We start from the raw sequence: 20,470 nt of genomic DNA on the forward strand, positions 1-20,470 counted from the left end.
GATTCAAAAGAGAAAAGGTTGCGTACAAAGGTCCTTAAATTGGTTAAGGTACTGTGGCGTAATCATCTAGTTGAAGAGGCGACTTGGGAATGCGAGGACGAGATGCGCGAGAAGTACCCACATCTATTCTCATGATTTATTCAGGTTAGTTTCGAGGACGAAACTTTTTTTTAGTGAGGGAGAATGTGAGAACCCAAATATAAAAATTAAGTAAATAATTAAATAATAACAATAATAATATTACAATCTCAAATATTTTGATGGTGAATCTTAAAGTGCAAATTAAATATTTTGAGGGTCTTTTAATTAATTTTAAAACCTAAAATAAATTTATGGTGAAAGTCTTCAATTTAAAGGCAAGATTTATTATTTTAATAAATAAATAAATAAATAAATAAATAAAATTAAGTGTCAAATTAGTAAGCATATTTTGATCTAATAGTAGTTGTATTTTATTTAAATTAATGGAGAGATAAAATAAAATAAAATAAAACACAGAACATTTTTGTCTAGAGTCATTTATGTTATGTATAACAAAGAAAAGAAAAGAAAGACCCTAGGTTCCTATTACATTTTATAGCAACAGCCACAGCAGCCACGGGAAGAAAGAAGTTGAGAGAAAAGAAGAAAAAAAAAAAAAAGGGGGATTGCAAACAAGGAGTAATTTTTGGGTGTGGTAGGTCTTCATCTTTCTTCTTTTCTTTATTTTTGTTCTTTATCCTTACTCTATTATTATTTAGTTCATTAATGGAGAGGTTGTAGATTTATGTATTTTGTATATATGTATACTGTTAAGAAATCTAAGGAGTTAAATTCATGTATAAAGAATCGTTGTGAATCTTAGTCCAAAAATTCTGCACATAATCGCAAACTTTTAAAATCAAGAAACCATATCAAACGGATGAATTTTAATCTGAAATATTTACAGTAGATCAATTACATATCGAATTGCATATTTGAATTTTTTTCATAATTTTTGGGAGTCAAAATTCATATAAATTGAGGTATCCAAATCTGTCCAGGAAACCAGTCCAAAATAGTAAATTCGGGAGTGTTGTTCTCTTTGGGTATAAATCAAAAAATTATCAAATTAGTGTCATTAGAACCGGTTACGAGTCTAGTTTCGTAGGTTTTTGGCCCTGAATTGATTGCTCGTGTATATTAAGAGAACCGTCAATTTCTTTAAAATGCTGCAGAAAACAACCTGTTTGGATATAATAAATTGTAGATAATTATTTTGATAAGAAAATCAAGTGAAACCAATTGAGTTTAAAACTTAGGATATATTAGTTGATATCTGGAGGTTTTTGGAATTTTTCGAATAGCGTGGAGTGGGTTTTGTAATTTTCAAAGTTAGGGAATAGATTGAGAAAATTTGTTTAAAACTCTGTTTTATCTCAAAGTGACATTTAATTAAGTTTCAACCGGAACCCATGTCTTGGGTGATTTTAAACCTTGAAGAACATGAACTTAGGTAATATTTAAGAGTAACGGTGAGTTGGGTTGAGCCGTGTTAGTGCGCTTTAGTTTGAGGTTACTTAGTTCCTATTTTTTTTAGTATTTTTAAATTAGTTGTGACGTGTAGTTTTTATACTTGGTTCAGGGCACTAGTTGGACTTTTACACTCTATACGAGGATTATATTATTTCGTTTTCAGGTGAGTAGTTTCATGCTACGTATTTTTATAAATGTTCCCCTACCCTGAACTGTTGAAAAATTAAATTGTTGTTTCATGATTAAACTGTTTTGATAAATTATTATATTATCAATTGAATGAAATTATTTCTGAAACATGTGTGAACTTGGCATACTGTAAACTATTTGTTTTGGTCTCATGTTTATAATGATGAACTACCATGTTTTGCGAAACTGATGTGTATTGATTATTGGGACCATGTGTGTATTTAGTCCAGGGAAATTATTCCACTGTGTGTGGTGACTCTGGGCACTAGGGAACAGATCTGGGTTGGACTGTGATGACTCTAGTGCTCAACGATTGTAAGGAAAAGACCTTTATAAACAACTAGGTGACCTTCAATCGGATCGTCTTTGAGAAAAGGCCCAGGTGCCACCCTGAGGATGACTCTTAGTTCGGTATTGGATGCAACGGGGCTTATAGCCTTGAGAACTGTGTGGCAGATTATTTGTTTTTCTTGGTACCCAGAAAATTATTGGTGTTCATGTTATAATCTGTTTTAAGTGGAAAATGTTGTTTATCATGTTCTTGCGAGACATGAGTATTTTAAGTGTTGAATTGTGGAACCTTCGTTTTGAAACAGATTGTATTTACCAAACTGTATGCCAATCTAGTTTCTGTGATATACATCTTATTTTTGAATTGAACCCTGTTTTCAAAACTGTATTTACTATCCATGTTGCTACTCACTGAGCTATCTGCTGACTTAGTTGTTTACCATTTCCAAGTGTTAGAAGGACTTAGAGTGGACTCATGGCGTAGCGGGGATTCAATTGCATGGACCTCTAGGGCATTCCTTTAGTTTAGAGTGTTATGTCAAGTTTGTGCATATTTATATTTATTCTTATCGAAGTTCATTTAGGATTATTTTTGATATGTGGGTTGTTTATATCCCATAAGTTTGGATGGTTTTTTATTACAGTTGATTTTGACGTTTATAATTGTGACATGTTTGGATTGAGTTTTGGTTATTTATTATTGGACTATTGTTCAGTTGTTCAATGTGATTGGATTCGTGTTTAGGCTTACGTGTGCCTTGGGCTAAGTCCCTGTGGGCCACGGCCGGTCATGCCCGGATTTGGGGTGTGACAAACATCTTCCTCAAAAACATAAACACAACATATATCCAAATATCAAGCTTTGTGAACCAATGAGATGGAGTTGGGAGAGCAAGTGCTTGCAAAAATGACTATTCTCAATTGGAAAAAAAAAAAGAGTATTGATACATTGCAAGCATAAGGAAAGATGAAAACATTACTACTACTAGGCAAATAACTGTAAATAAGACAAATAATCATCTAAGGAATGAAATTGCAAATAATAATAATAACCATGACAACTTACAGTGGCATTCTCATCCATTGGATGACTGTAAAAAAAACAAAATGCAATTAGTAACTTGCACCCAAGTTAACCATAGAAAAATGATACAGTAACAAAGGTAACACAATTCTCATTCAAAACATAATAGAGCATCCCAAGTACAATAATATATCCTTGTTATGGTCATACATTCTGCCTTTATTTGAAAACTTCTTTTTTTTTTTCTTTTTTTTTTGTACTTAGCATAAATTACCTTGTAAAATAATGCCATTTTCACATCAAACAACAAATTTCAAGAAAAGGTTATGCTAATGGCCCTATGATTGTCATTTAAGGTGGAGATAATGAGCAAATAATCAGAATTCCAAATCAAACCACATTTTCTCAAAGGAATTTCTATACACTTTTCAAAAGGCACATATTGAAAACCACATATTCTTAAACCACATATTACTTCTGAGCTTCATCAAACTAAATTGATATTGAAAACCGTAGAGAGAACTTGAAATCAAAATTAAATAGAGCAATATAGAAATCACTATTGAGTTCTCCAATTAATGTTTATCATCTAAGTAAACCAGAGTAAGACAGTAAACCATACTTGAGTGCAAACCATAATAAACCTTACTTGGGTGCAAGTAGTTCCTACACAAGTCCCAGAACTCATCTCTGTCACACGACACAAATAAATGAGAAACAAATTAACAATATTTATGACAAAGACGTGGTTGTTCTGGATTCTAAATTAACAATGTTTATGACAAAGAAAGAAATAACATACAAGATGACAATGGTAAAAGGAAAACAGGGACAGAGATTGGTAAAGTTATAGTCAGACCTGACTCGAGGAAGTGTGAATAAGGAATAACCCTTAACATCAGTTTGCATGTCAAGCACAATCACTGCTAATCGTGTTAATCCCAGTGCCTCCATATCAATCAACTTCTTGATCCTAAAACAAATTTGAGATTTTACAAAATCATTTTATACAACTTAACAGGTTTAATGAACCCAAATGAAAAGGACTAAAAAAATAAAGATAAATGATATTTCACATGTCACCACAACAGCATAATCGACAAAGTAAATTGAAATGCGAATCCTGCTAATTAAGGAGAAAGAAAATCATGAATTAGATCTGCATAATGGAATGGAGAAGATCCATTCCAAAAACACAAATGAACAAAAAATAACAAGTTTTTTGTTTGGGTGAACAAGGAAATAAATGTACAGGAAGTAAAAAGGATGAGAGTAAGTTGGCCCCTATGGATCAAGTCCTATAAAAAGAGGTTTTCCCCTCCTTGAGCAGCAAGCTATTTTCAAAAGATATACAGTTTCTCTATACACCAGAGGCTCTCCTCCCTCGGTGTCACTCTATCTCTAAGATTGCTTCAGCTCCCTCCCTCTCCAACTACAAAGGGCAAGCGCCAGCTTAGTGACTACTATGATTTTCAGAGGACTCACAGTCAGTCACATCATCGATGACCGCTCACAATGCAAAACCAAACACAGGAGTAGTAAACTAAACTAAAAAGAAGTTGAAAGTTATATACAAGGCAACATGATACAACTTGATTGCATAAAGACTTAGAAAAACTCAAGGATGAAGATAAGAAAATACCAAATGAAGAAACCTAAATTTGGCATGTAGGTTTGATAAGAAAGGGTAAGAGAATCACACCCTAGTGCACTGCTTGCAGCACTATCAATTTATTACTCTCACTTCTTTTTAACCTTATTCCAACTAAAATACATTGCCTTATAAATTTAGCTCCCAAAACAAAGACTAGTTTACCAACCTATCTCAAAGACCCAAAAATAATCAAGGACCTTGACAGACTAAATAGGTAACCTTCCAACCAAAGATGCCTTACAGAGCCAGTGCCTTGACAAAATATCAAATAAAAAAATAGACTAAGATCACTTACCTGCTTGGTGTCCCACTAGCAATATTAACACGGTTCTTTAAAAAGGACACCTACATCAAATTAAATGGAATAATGATAAATAAATACATACGTTCTAAATCTACTATAATTTAATGAATAGAAAGTAAAAGAGAATGAAGAGGATAGTTCAGAAGTTGTATTCAAATAATACTTTCTTTTTGGTGTACGTCAAAATAGCACAATTACAAGTTCATGAAGGCCTACAGAAAATAAATCAATGAGTCATATTGTTGAAAATGTTTTTTTTTTTCTTTTTCTTTTCTTCTTCGTATTTAGGCAACCCAATGACTAAAGAAAAAAATATACTAACACTGAAAATCTCCATCACCAAAATTGTTCACTCTCACATTTATTTGCAATTTTTAATAATCGTAACAGTGTTGCTCTCCATTATTCAAAATTTTAATGATAATTTAAGTTGCCATAGTACACCATTTAAATAAGGGAAGGATTAAAAAAATATTTACAAAAATATGATAAACATTGTAAATATTAATAATTAAAATCATTATTTTTTTAAAAATATTTTTTCCTAATCTCACTAATGAACACTTCACCCTTTTAAATATCTCAATAATTTCCCTTTTATATGCAAATTTTATATCAATTTCCATCAATTAAGAAGCAGTATAATGTAAGTCATTCAAATGTTAAACACGTTGGTGGTGCAAAATCTAGTCATTCCACAACATGCAGCTTCTAAAGACTCATCACCAAACCATTATTAAAAATAAATAACCAATTCCTCTTCTTCAAATCCATTACTTATTCCAAACTCTCTTGTAAGTAAGTGGGAACATTGTGCGCTAGATACAATCTTTTAACAAGTGCACGTTTATCACCAACAATTAAAAATAGATAAAATAACTACTTTTTTTTAAATAAAAAAAAAAACATAAATCTTAGTCTCTAGAAACAAGATAATGGCCAACAATCACAAGAATTTCCAATGGAATGTCTTTTCAAAATTTTCACAATGCCTTTCATATAAACCAGATGATTCATTAGCGTGGGGTACAGATTTTAAGCTAACTGTTCAAAGAAAATATTTCTATGATGATGATGTTGATAATAGTTTTAATTAACTGTGAATCTCAACACAGTCAAAGCAGGGCACTATCAAAACGCTAGCAACAAATTATTGCTAACTGACTTCACTAGGATACTAATTTCGCCAACTCGTCAGTTTTGCATCAATCAAATAATAAATTGGAGCATGCACAACCATTTCGTACATACTTTTTGCTATCATGAAATAAATTCAATTTCATATCGAAAATAGAACAGCTAAGGAAATCAAAATTTATGAGAAGAAGGTTATACATACATACATACATACATACATACATACATACATATATATATATATATATATATATATATCTTCAAATACGAATTACAGTGAGGAAAAATCAATAAATTGGCGAAACCAAAGCTTGTACCTGTAGTAGATTGATTCAAACCAAAGCTTGTTTCAAGAATCAGACTACCTGGTGGAAAAATCAATAGATTGACGAAAAAGTGATCGAATTACAGTGAGTTCAGATGAAGAAGTTGAATACGAATTACAGTGAGTTCACTGAGTTCAAGTGATCGAAGTAAAGAGATGAATAAGTCGACATACGAATGAATGATTCGAAGTGACTCACTGAGACGAGAGAGAGAGAGAGAGAGAGAGAGAGAGTTCATACCGTTGGAGATCTCTTCTTCAAACGGCCATGGTGATCTATAGAGAGAAATCGAGAAAGGGAAATCAGATTTGGGGAAAATGAGAGTCTAGGGCAAGTTTTACATGATCAAATTTAGGGGAAATGAAGAAAAATATAAATTGGGCTGAGTGGGTTTCCAATAGTGGGCTCGCAAGCCTTTCCTTAGGTTGATTTGAATTGCAAATAATTTTTTTTTGCGATGGTCAAATAATCAGTCGCAAAAAAATAGACGCAAAAAGTTAGTTTTCTAGCAGGACGCACAGTATTGTATTTTAATTTATGTAGTACAATCCCTCATATGCAACTCATTGTGCTTATAGAAAGAGAAAAAATATTTGATGTTTTAGAGCAATATTCTATACTAATAAAAACGTACACCTTGGGATAAACATTTATGTAAAGTACCAGGCCCATTGACATGCACCAATCGCATTGTTGCAACAAGCAATTATAGCACTACGTAGCTTTGCTCATAACATCTCCTGGAAAGGTAACTTTTTGAACATGCAAATTAACTAAACAATGTGCAAAAATGCACAGAAGAACGTGTACTTTGTTATCATGTAAAAGTTTAGTAACACCTTACAAACTAACAAATCTTATAAAGTTTTTTTACTTGAGTTGTCAAATGAATCCCATTTCAAAGAATAAATAGGTTGCATATCATAGTCATGCCATGACCCTATTTCACCCCCAAACGGAATGGTATGGTAACCGACCAATAGTCATAGACTATCGAAGGCCTAACTAAACAAAACAAGTTAGAGTCTTGTAATAATTGGGGGTAAGATTTGTTTTAAATTGTGGAAGCCGTTTGTTTATTTGGAACATCCATCAAGGGCAGTGCATGCCTGTACGAAACAAAACGTGCAACATTTTTTATTACATTATTTAATTTTCTTGAAGAAGTATATATTTTCTACGAGGGCATCTTTTCCAAAGCTAAGTACAACTTCATGAGCATACTAAATACAACTTCTTCTTCACTAACATATACATATAACTTCAAGAGGCAAAACCTTCCATTACAAGTCTTTTTCACCAACATATACATATGGGAAATGGGTGAGCTAAAACACAATGAATAGTACTATAATAAAGTAGGAAGATGAATGTATATTGGTATGTGCTTGAATGGTTACATTTAAGCCTTCAATTGTGATAATCACACCTTGCATATCATTTTGCATTAATTTAATTATAGAAAATTTTAATTATTATTATTATTTTTTTGTTTTTGTTTTTTGCATTGTATGTGGTGTGATTTGTATGTGATTTATTTGATAGGTGATTTTGATTTGAATTAGGAATTGATAACCCATAAGACTCAGAAATCTTTGAGTGATAAGTCTAATTGATTCAGTTTAGTGTGAAGAATCTAATGGGAACTTAATTAAAAATTTAAGTGAGATTAGTATTAATTAAGAATGATTAAATTGTAATTAATAGATTAATTAAGTTAAGTGTTAATCATGATTAAGTAGAGATTAATTAAGCTAATACATGATTAGAGCCTTAAATTAATCCTAATCTAATTCTATTCAATATATAAGTTAAGGAGTGAGAAGTTGAGTGCATTATATGCATTTTGTTGGAGAAAACTTAAGAGAAACAGTGAGAGTGTAACGCCCCAAGTTTCTAACCCAAATGATAAGACAACAATCATGGCTCTTTCAAGGAAAACTGAATATAAATCTCCAAACTTACATTACATGATACAATAGTTCTTCATGCAATAATACATTAATCCAACAACAAGTAAATAAACAAATAAATACTCCCAAGGGTTTACCAGCTTCCAAGGTTTGAGCCTGGTTACACAAAACGGTTGTTCAAACCCACACAAACACAGCCCTTGGCTTATACAAAGAGTCACAGCAAAATGAGAGCATTGCACTCCCAGCACACATACTTTCACGCCCCTAGTTAGGTGGGATCACCACATCTTTTCCTGAACAAAAATCTCGTAGGGTAAGCATAAAGCCCAATAGGAAATTCTTAACAAAGTATATACATTTTATATAAGCCTCAAGAGATGAAATGCACATGCCATGTTATGCCCTTTTTGAAGATAAATCACATTTTTATCTTTTGAAAACCATCATGCTCAATGATATCATGCAATTTCAATTGTTCAAAACTTAACAATTTATTTCAAGGGCAGTAAATACGACTCTAGTAATCCCAAGGTCGGTGTCTACAAGTAGACTATACAAGTACTACCAAATTGTCATTTTTACCAGTATTAACCGGAAGGCTCGACACCTACCCACGCGGGTTTTCGGTCTTTCACCCCGGGTTCTCAGGCCAACTTATTCAATATCATTTACACCACCTATCAAGACTTACCAACGTATTTACCCCAAAACCATTCCATGAAAACTTGTTTCTCAACATTCTTTTATCAATGTAAGTTTTCAAATCAACTTTCAAAGTTTAATGTAATCAAATGAATTGATATGCCAATTTCACAAGATGAATATAAATACTTTTATTCCAATTCATCATCCAAGGAATAACACAATTCCCTCTTCTCAAGTATCCTCGACAATTAGTTATTTCAAGACTATTTCAACATTTTGAACAATAATTTTCAAAATGAACAACAATTCTCATATTCCTTGAAATTCATCATTTATATAAATATAAATAAGAAATTTTTCAAAACATTCATTTATTTTGACACACAAAATAAATATAACAATATCATTCATGGATTTTCAGTCTCCTTTAAAAAAAATCCCCAAATTCTAAGGTTTCTCACTAAAACTATACAACTTAAATCTTTTGAAAGAAAACTTTCCAAAATCATCTTTTCTTCAATCAAAGAAGATCAAAACCCATAAGATCATTTTAAAAGAACAAGCGACAAACCCACTTTCAAAATCGCTCAACTTCTTGAATCAACAATCAATTTTCAAAGCTATCGAAAGATGTTTCGAAAATCATACAGATCTTGCAAAAATATATATATATATATATATATATAACTCTAAGAAAATCCCTACCTCAAGTTTTGAAGAAGAAATGAGATGAAACCCCCAAAATCAACGGTGTCGAAACTCGATCTTCACTGCACACAACGAAGCCCTCGAGAAGTTTACCAATTTTGATAAAGAACTTATGGCAGAACTCTAATGGATCTTGTGAAATCAAGGTTTTGATCCAATTTGGTGTAGGGAAATGTAGAGAGAAGGGAGAGCAAAGGGGTTTTAAAAAGAGAGAGACATACAAAAATGATCTGAAATATTAGATTCACGAACTGATATAACATGGTCCGCTCAAGCATGGAAAGCCCGCTCGAGCGTCAAATACACTTTCCCAGTACTTTTGCAGACAGGTCAAACTTCTGGAACCAAACATTCTCTGCTCGAGCGCATAAATGGCCGCTCGAGCGGAAAAGCAATTTCTAATGCATTTTGCATTTTTGCTTCGGGGTCGTTGCCCCACAACCCTGCCAGGGCGTTGCCCTAGGACCCGCCAAGGGGCGTTGTCCCTTGGACCCCCGTGAGCTGACCAAGCAGCTCGATCCCTGACATACTCAGCGAAGTGGCAAAACTGGGATCACTATAGAGAGAGCTCAATTCTTGTGCTGGAAATTGAGAGCTTGTGACGTAGAGTTCAAGACTTAGAAGACTAGGGAGAAGAAGAAGTGAAGAGAAGAGAGGAGAATCAAGAATTCAACAAGTTAAGGTAAATTTTTAACTCAATTCATGTTAATAATTCACTTCACACTTGAATTCAGGAAGAGATTATGAACAATTGCATGTATTTATGAATGAATGAAAGAAAAAAGATGATGAACTTGAGCTAGGATTATGAACTATGGAGTTAATTTGGAAATTTGATCATTTAGGGTTTGATTTTTGTTTTATTGCGTGAATTGAGTTCATTTTCACATGCATGAGAGTTCATAACATGTAATTTTCAGAAACTTCATGAGTTCATACTATCAATTTCGTGTTTTGAAAACCAAAGAGGAGAAGAGTTGAAAAACATAACATGCATGGAGTTTTGATTTAGGTTTTGGGAAATTGAAGAAGTTTTTGAGCAAATGATTTGAAATTCATCATGTCTATATGATTTCTAGTGTATTTACAAGTTTTTGGACAAGCCATGTAAGACCCCAAGTTTTGAATTTGCATTTTGGAAACCATTTTTGACAAATTTTGAAAACAAAATTTTCACAGACCGCTCGTGCGAACAATTGAAACAACTAGAATTTATTTTGCAGACTTGAACTTTTGAGAACTTACGTTCAGCACTCGAGAGGTGAAGAGACCACTTGAGCGGATTACCCTATTCAACATGTTTTGAAGTATATCTTTTTTTTCAAATTTTATGTATTTATTTTTTTTTCAAACATCTTAGGCATGAATCAAATCTAATTAAGAGGTAATTAAGTTAGGAACCAACATGAGTGAATCAATTAGAAAAGAAAAGTGAGAATTCGTATTAATGTTTGGGTACGTGTGTATGTAGGTCGAACTTTCGTAGAGGATGACTGGAGACAACCGCACTATGAGTTATATGTTTGTAAAGTTTTGTTTGAAAGTGTATTTTGAAAAAAGCTTTGAGAATAATGTTTTATGAAATCCTTTTTTTTTGTATAAATGAATGAATGCCCTTTGTGTTAAATGTGTTCGTGGCATCTTTTAGTGAGTCCTTGCCATTGGGGGAATGTATATGTGCCATGGCCATTTGATTATCAGAGATCTCTGCTTTGCCGACCTTTGAGGTTGTTCGTTTCGTTTTGCCGATCAGATGGTCATTTCGTTTTGCCGACCTAATGGTCATTTGTTTTTCTCTATTGGATGTACCACATATCATGTTTTGAGAATGGAATTCATTTATGATAAAGGATATACATTGTAAATAAGATATGTGCTTCTAAGATTATGTTTGGACTTCATTCATTAAACTATTTTACTGTGACGAATGCAACATGCATATCATTATTGCATTTATATTATTATGTGAATTTGAATGTAATATATGTTAGAATACCGAGGCTTAAATGAAATCAAAAACCGAAATTGACAAGTTGAATAGACTAATTTGAATATTTAGAACGTTTTGAGAAGTTTAATGAAAATTTGATTCAGATTAAAATTAGTTAGAATTGAGTGGGATTAGTTAGCCTTGAGTTTACTTAATTAACTTAAGCTAATCTAACCTATATATATATATATATATATGTTAATAGAAAGGAGCTACTCATATTTTGATATACAATTTGCTGGAAAAGAATTATAGAGAGAGAGAGAGAGAGAGAGAGAGAGAGAGAGTTCATTCTAGAGGGAGAGAAGGAGCTTTATGAAGAGGAGAAATGAAGTTGAAGAAAATTAACTTGTAGAAGTTCAAATTCAAGCTCTAGGTACGTAATTAACTCTAAATTTTTGAATTTAAGACACCTAAAAGTTGAATTCACGAACCAATAAGGCTTATTACCTTGTAATTTTTTGTGAATTAAGGAAATTGGAGGGACCATGAACTTAAATTAAAGAAATTGGAAAATTAAGTTAGAATTCATCATTTTTTAGTTTGGTTTTCAAAACCCTTACATGCATGAAGTTCATACTCGTTGTTTGTTTATAATTTTTCATAAGTTTATACTCATTAGTTCATATTTAGACATTTTGAAAGAAATGAGTTGAAGTCTTCACATGCATGGCTAATTTAGGAAGTTTTGAGTTTGGTTTTGTGAATTGAAGAAGATTTTAGGCTTTTGATTTCTAATTGATCAAATTCCATGATTTACAAAGTGCTTTTAAGTGTTTGTACCAACTATGCAAGCTTTTATATTTTAGATTCATGTTTTGAAGGTAAAAATCCGGTTTTGAAAACCCAAAATTCGACATCATCACTCGAGTGATGAAGTTAGCGCTCGAGCGCACAATGATAACTTTCAGTATTTTTGCAGAGCATTGGACATCGCTTGTGTGATGACCCCAAGACGTACATTATTTTTATATATTTATTTGTATGAGTTTAATTGCTTAATTATATGGATAAGTGTGAATATCTTTTTGTTTATGGAATACCTGTTAGAATTGTGACTTAGAGACAGAAATTGAGAGCCTTAATGGCTTCAGAAATCGAAATTGACTTCCCCAATAGGCTAATTAGAATATTTAGGATTTTATTTGCAACATTAATTGAAATTTGATTCAGAAAAAATAATTAGAATTAATCAAAAATAAGTGGGATTAATTGGTCCTAAGTAAGCTTAATTAACTTAAGGTAATCACCTATATATATATATATATATATGAGCTACACAAGCTCAAATGAGCTCATAAACATAATTTGGCTGAGATTTTGAGAAAGGGAGAGGAAGAACTCAACACATTAGAGAGACAAAAGAGAAATTGAAGGGAATTGGTAAAGAACTTGAAGGAGCAAGCTAGGATATACTTGAATTCGCACTGTAGGTATGAGATTCTCACTCAATCTTTGTAAATAAACATGTAGTACATGAGTTTAACAAGTTATAGGCTCATTTACATGTAGTTGAGAAATATAAGCTAGCGTTTCCATGATTTATGAAAGAAATGAACAAATCATATACATGCATGCATAAATTCTTAACCTTGAGGTTGAATTTCATCAAAGTCACCCCATGCATGGGTTGTAGACACATTATCTTGAAGAATTCTACATGGTTTCACATCTTTTATATCATTTTGTTGAATTTTGAAAAGAAGAGAATCAAATTCAAGACATTCATAGTTTATAGCATGAAGTTCTAAGTTTGGTTTGAGAATTTGTTATGATTTTGAGTAATTGGTTTCCAATTGACTATGTTCTCACATTCTACAATGTTTTTCCATGTTTTTGTACCAAACATGCAAGTTTTGAACTTTTGAATTCATGTTTTGAGCTTCAAACACAATTCTGGAAATTTTAGAAATCGACCAGTTTGCTCGAGCGATGGAAGTGTTCCTCGAGCGTAAATTTCAAGCTCCCAACAGTTTGGCAGACAATTGCATGGTGGCTCAAGCGACAAAGTGTGCACTCGAGCGAACCCTCATTTATTCAGTACTTGGCTTGAGCGACAAAGTGTGCACTTGAGCGAACCCACATTTTCTCAGAACTTGGGTCGAGCGACCGTTGAGTGTAAAAATTGAGTATCCAGTACTTTTGCAGTCTTTACAGATGGCTCGAGTGACCAAGTGTGCGCTCAAGAGAGCCCTTTGCATATGGATAGACCGCTCGAGCGACAAAATGTGTGCTCAAGCGAACACCCTATTTTCAACAAATTTTAAAAAGCTTTCACAAGTGCATCATTGCATCCTTATGCTTAATTGAGCCTTCTTAAACATTGATTAAGATATCAATAATGAGGAATTGATATAGAAACATGCAAGAAGTGAATTGAAATAAGATAGAACGTTAAATCAAAAAGGAACCTCAACGCATATTTGTTGTGTATTTTGTATAGGTGTATGTTCAAGGCCTAACATTGATAAACCTACAGTGAGTAGTAACTTTATAAAGACAAGTTCAAGTTATATTTATTTTCGAAACCGTTATTGTTTTCAAAATCGATATATGATTGATGAAATGGTTTATTGAAATGCTATTTACTTATGAATGAATGAAGTTCCTTTTTGAAAATGTATTTGTGGCATCTTTTAGTAAGGCCCTTGCCTAAGGGAAACAATATCAAGGCCCATTGGCCCTCGCCCAGGGGAAACAATACCGTGGCCCATTGGATTAATTGAAACACAAAGATCTTTGATGTTAGACCCTTGTGGTCAGATTGAATATGGAATATTGAATGACCCATCGTGGTCCCATGGATTGACCCTTATGCTCCCATTGTCATTGATGTATAGTTACCCTATTGAGTGTACCACGTAAATTGATTGAAATGGATATTGATATCGAGATTCAAATAGAATTAGAATTGATATTTGATATGTTACCGAACTTCATTCATATAACCTCCTTATTCTATTATTCCTCACTGGGCCCTAGCTCACTATTTATATATAGGTGAGCAAGCTGAGCATCAAGGTCAGAGAAAGACCTGGGGTTTACCTTTTTGTCAGCCTTTTGATGAGCTTCCAGAATGAAGCAATCAGTGGCTTGAGCGGAGCCAAGCAAGTCAAAACCCCTTTTGTTTATGATTTACTTTTGTTTTGCTACTCGGGGTTGTTTAAATTTTAAAGCTTTGGATATTTGGAACGTGTATTAAATGTTAAAAGTCTATTGTGATAAATGAATGCTCATATGTAAGAATGGATGTATAATTATGCTATGAGGATGTTTTAGCATACGTAGAGCTCAATGGATCATCTTTATACCATAAATTTGCTTCCGCTAAGCCCCATAAATTATTCTAAGATTGATTTTGTTTATAGAGGATGAATGTAATCTAAGATTACTGGCCAATCATGATGCTAAACCTATAAGGGCGGGTTCGGGTCGTAACAACTTGAGCGACCAATAGGCTGCTCAAGCAAACTCAGTTTTCATTACACTTGGCTCGAGTGACCGTCGAGCCTAGATTTCGAGCATCTAGTACTTTTGCAGGTTGATCACACCGCTCGAGTGACCAAAGGTCTACTCGAGCGAACACCCTGTTTGTAGCAACTTTTGAAAAAGACTTTCATGTGCATATTTTTAATTCCATGTTCTTTTAGGCATTCTTAGGCATTGTTTAGACTTCATTAAGAAGGAGTAGACTAGGAACTCATTTATGAAATTGAATTAAGATACAATTTTGTTTCGATATTGTGTTTCAATGTGTATTTGTTATGTATTTTGTGTTAGTTGGTCACCCGAAGGCAAATATTTGTTCAAGCCCACTGTGAGTAATATCTCTATAAAGATATGTTCGAAATGTATTTGAAAATTGTTATATGAATGACATTTTGAAATATTATTTTTATATGAATGAATGAATGTCCTTTTTGAAATGTATTCGTGGCATCTTTTAGTGAGGCCCTTGCATGGGGAACACAATACCATGGCCCTTCGATTATTGGATTTACAGAGATCTCTGATGTTAGACTCTATGGTCCTTTCATTTAGACCTTGATGGTCCCTTTTGCTAGACCTTGATGGTCCCTTTGAGCCTTTTGGCCCCTTTGTTACTCCACCACGTATGATGTTTTAGGAATGGATGTCGATATGACAAATGCTCTATTTGAATTCGATATATTATTCATTTGGAAATGTAAAACATGTTTTATATTGTGATGGGCTTCATTCATTAATCTCTTTATTTTGGTATTACTCACTAGGCTCTAGCTTATCTCTCTTCTTTATTTATATGTAGGTGAGCATGGGGATCGTCAAGCTTGGAGTTGCGTCAGGAAGTCCACCCGGGCATTACTTGGTCTCTAGCGGAGCCAAGCTTTTGTCAACCCTTTTGTTTGGTTGTTTTGTTGTTGTTATTTGAAGAACATGTTATATGTATGATGTTAAAGCAGAAGTTTAAGTTTATTGTGAATATTACTATGGAATGGGTTTAAAGTTTCTTATGAAGATTATCATGTAAGCACCACTCAATGGACTTGTTAATTTATTGTTATTGCTTCCTCTAGTCCCCACTTATAACTATGTAATTTGATTTTGTCTTTGAGGCCGTAGGTAATCTATAATTACTGGCCGGTCGAGTTCTGGTCATGATAGGATGGTATGCATTCTAGCACAAATATGAAATGACTTTTGTAATTGTATATGTGAATATGTGTGCATACATTTGTGTATATTATAATACAAGTTTATATAGATCATGGTAAGAACAAGAACATAAGAGTTGGAGGAGTTTACCTCCTCACCTTGACAAAATGAAAAGAATGATTCAAGATATGGCAGAAACCTTAAAGTATTAGCAACAACGACACCAACAACCGTCACCACCACCAATGCATGTACCACCTCTAATACAAGATCATCAAGCAGATGACCATACTATTGCACTCACTAAGGAGTTCAAGAAGATGAAACCATCCTTGTTCTATGGAGGAGTGGACCCACTAATAGCTGAAGCTTGGGTTCTAGGGATTGAATTTTTTTTTAAAGTGTTCCCATGTATGGAAGCGCAAAAAGTTCTATCGGCTGCATTCACCCTAGAAGATGAACCTAGAACATAGTGGATGCTAATTCAAGAATAAAACAAGGGCATTGATTGGGCCTGATTTCTAGAGATTTTCTATGAGAAATATTTTTCGTAGTGCATTCGGGACAAAAAAGTGTCCGAATTTGAGAGGCTTAGACAAGAAAACCTGATAGTATTGAAGTACGAAGTACAATTTACTGAGCTGGTATGCTTTGCGCCATACATGATTGATACAGATTACAAGAAGGCTAGAAAGTTTGAAGGAGGGCTTCGTGATTCGATTCAGGAAAGGATCAATGCACTAAAACTATCGAAATATGTTGATGTTTTGGATAGGACATTGATGTCAAAATCAAATATGGTTGCTCGTAACTAGAATGTTCAATGGAGAGGCAAGAGATAGAATTTAAATGCAAACAAAGGCATGACATCTTCAACGAATAAGAAGGCAAAATTGGCAACTGTAGCAATTGAAATCAGAGTAGTAATTCAGCACCTACTTGTCACGACCCAAACCCGCCCCTAAAAGTTTGGTCCATGACCGGCCTGTACGTAGGCCTCAACACAGAAATTTTAGAATAATATTTAACCACATACGGGGCCTTAAGCGGAAGCAATATCAATAAAAGGCAACATCCATTGAGCTTGTGCATATATGATGGTTTAATTAATTTAGCATTTACATACATTCCCATAACTACATATACAATCACAGAATTATGCAGATCTCACACAAACTTAAATAAGACTCCAAAATTACATAACTCCCAGTAATCAAAATTAAGGCCTCAACACGGAGGCGTACCCCAGGCGGCTTGGCAAACAGGTTGACCCCAATACAATTATAGTGTCAATCCCTGATGGCTCACCTACATAAACATACATAAAAACAGAGTGAGCAAGGCTCAATGAATAATAGTACGTGATAATCCAATAACTAACTTGAATCACAAGGTATATAAATGTAGAGAACTTATAGTTAATCTGATTCTGTACTAATTTCAGAACGACCTTAGGCCCAGTCTTTAAACAGAATGGCTTTAAGCCCTTGAATAGAGTGGCATTAAGCCCTTAAACAGATTGGCATTAAGCCCTTTTCATGCATGTATGAAATCAAGAGGTGGCTCACACGGATTCTAGAGGTTACTCACATTGCAGCACTTAGTTCCATGCAGCACTTTGTTTCATACTAACAGATCATACAGAATGGCCATAGGCCCAGATGTCACAGTTTGGCCATAGGCCTCCCACATGTCACAGATCGGCCGTAGGCCTCTTAACTTTCACAGAACGACCATAGGCCTCAGTTCATATATGTATGGACTCAAGAGGTGGCTCGTACGGATTCTAGAGGTGACTCGTATATCAGCACTTAGTTCCGTACAGCACTTTGTTCCATACTAGAAATCCTTAGGTCTTAAAGACCGAATCATCCATATGGTATCACAGTATAGCATAACATACATGAACCACGGTATTATTACCCCCGGGCAAGGGCCATAAGACCACGGTATTTTTACCCCCGGGTAAGGGCCTTGTTCCAAGGATGCCATGAATACTTATATATATGTGGACAATCACTCATTGATTCAAAACGTAACATATCAAAAAATAGAGCATTTCTTGTCATATCATGTCACTATAGTACACTTAACAAAGACAAAATAATTCACATTCTAACGTGGGTCGCATAATGACGTTAAACCTTTGTATTCATGTCATAGGTTCTGAACGACCTTAGGTCCATATGTAACACAACAGAATAATTTTAGATTCACACAGATACCATTGCTCAAGGATGAACATAAGTTCTATCTATTCTTTAAGAAGTAACATAGTATGCTGATAACTAATAGAGGGTTAATATCCATTATTGACAGAACAGAATGATTCCCAAGTCATACCGATGTACGCAAATCTTTCAGCGTTCACATTGATTTCCAATCGTCATAAATGTTCGTGTAACACTTACAAGGAACAGAGCGTTAGTAACAATAATTATCAATGGTAAATAAAATGTACATTTCCGTACTATTACTCACAGTGGTAGGTCTCTGAAGCTGTGGAACGATGTCCTCGTCTTGACCTACAAACATAATGCACATAACAGAATATGAGAATAAAACCAATCTCTTTCTTATTCTTTTATCAGTAGCCATGGTAGTTCTAGACTCATTAGTCCACCATAGGTTATGATCCATGCCTCAAGATAAGAGGAAGCGATAGGAGAAAGGTTCAGACGAAGAAACGGTACAAAATCGATAGACAGAAGGTGAGAAACTCTCACTAATTTGGGCATAACTATTTCCGTATTTAGAATTTGGTAGTGAGACCACCACCATTGGAAACTAGACTTCCGGGGCTTCATTTTAGGCTCAAGAATCACTCAAAATAGAGTCCAGATGCAAAAGATATGCTTGTTCAAAGTTGGCTAAACAGAGCTGTCTCCCCGCACGTGTGGGAAACAGGGCCGCACGTGCGGGAGAACGTGCTTTTTTAGCGGATTCAATTTTGGTTTTGGTACTATAGCGCCACACGTGCGGCTCTGGGCAATTTGGAGTCCGAAAATGGCTCTTTTTGCTCCAACACTTGCTTCTTCCATTCTAAGCTTAGTTTCTAATATAAATCACTTAAAAACATGTAAAATTGCCCCATAACATGATAATTCAACATCAACCAAATGTATTTTCATTTCAAACAAATCAATCTTTTCTTCAAGGTTCAAGATTCATGCTTAATCTTTCATAATCTTCAAGGGTCTTAGAACACAACCCACAACCCACAAATTCACTTAATTCTTGCTTGATTTTATTCTTTGGACAATTCTAAAGTGCATTTCATATGGTATTCATAAGATTGAGCCCTAATCATAAACAAACCATAGAACCTAAGGTCTCATTCCTTATATTGAATTCAATTAAATACATGCTTAGAACCTTAACTTAAATGGTCTCAAATCTTTCCATATCATTATGATTTCATGAAATTAATGTCTTAAATACAAGGATTCAAGATAAATTATCATACCTTAGTTCAATCTTGGTCTTTTTCTCAATTCTCCTCCATTTCCTCAAGCCTCCATGGTTAATTCCCCTTCTCTTTCTTCAATACCCTTTAATCATCTCCAAACCCCCATGATTGTTGAGTTGTTTTTTCCTTCAAGAATCTTGGTCTCTTTCCCTCTTTCTCTCTCACGTTTCTCTTCTCTTCTACCTTAGATATTTTTGGCTCAAATATCTTGAGTTCCCAACGCACATAACATGCCTCCATATATATAAATATACACACACTTAAGCTTTTCACCATAAGGAGGCCAAACACGCCCTTACGAATCGCACAAAATTAAATTTCAATTAAACTTCCCAGGTGACTCTAAAAATTGAGCTGATCATAAATATGTCATCTGTTCTGATTTCTGAAGCCTCTAAGGCCTTCAATTGGCAGTATTAAGTTAACCACCCAAACGTACATTAACGAATCAGACAAGTTGGATTTCCAATTAATTTTCCCAAATAGGTCTAAAAATTCCCATTAACATACCCAAGTACTCAATTGTGATTTTTGAACCTATAAAGGTCGGTAATTTCAATTTTAAAGCCGTGACCCAACAGATAATTCTTTCATTCAAACAGATATCATTAAATTAAAAAGGCATTAACGCACAAGGGCGTAAGGGTAATTTCAGATACGGATTTTGGGGTCGTTACACTACTTGTCC

General features: G+C 34.0%; 2 long non-coding RNA genes across 2 annotated transcripts in view; one reads left to right on the plus strand and one right to left on the minus strand.

Moving 5' to 3' along the window:
• The first annotated feature begins 604 nt into the window (after positions 1 to 604).
• The window catches only part of LOC145802018 (uncharacterized), a 275,004-nt gene continuing 255,138 nt past the window's right edge, over positions 605 to 20,470 (plus strand). Inside the window, exons 1-2 of the long non-coding RNA XR_014344173.1 lie at positions 605 to 676; positions 1,604 to 1,657. This is a non-coding gene — a long non-coding RNA (uncharacterized LOC145802018). The remainder of the gene's footprint in view (positions 677 to 1,603; positions 1,658 to 20,470) is intronic.
• Positions 3,294 to 5,003, minus strand: LOC114262673 (uncharacterized). Its single transcript, XR_003629441.2, has 3 exons — positions 4,948 to 5,003; positions 3,858 to 3,971; positions 3,294 to 3,688 (listed from the first exon to the last, which is right to left on the minus strand). It is a non-coding gene; the product is annotated as an uncharacterized LOC114262673 (long non-coding RNA).

Source organism: Camellia sinensis, chromosome 11, assembly GCF_055761805.1.
Source record: "Camellia sinensis isolate YWXY chromosome 11, ASM5576180v1, whole genome shotgun sequence".
In the NCBI taxonomy this organism is placed as follows: domain Eukaryota; kingdom Viridiplantae; phylum Streptophyta; class Magnoliopsida; order Ericales; family Theaceae; genus Camellia; species Camellia sinensis.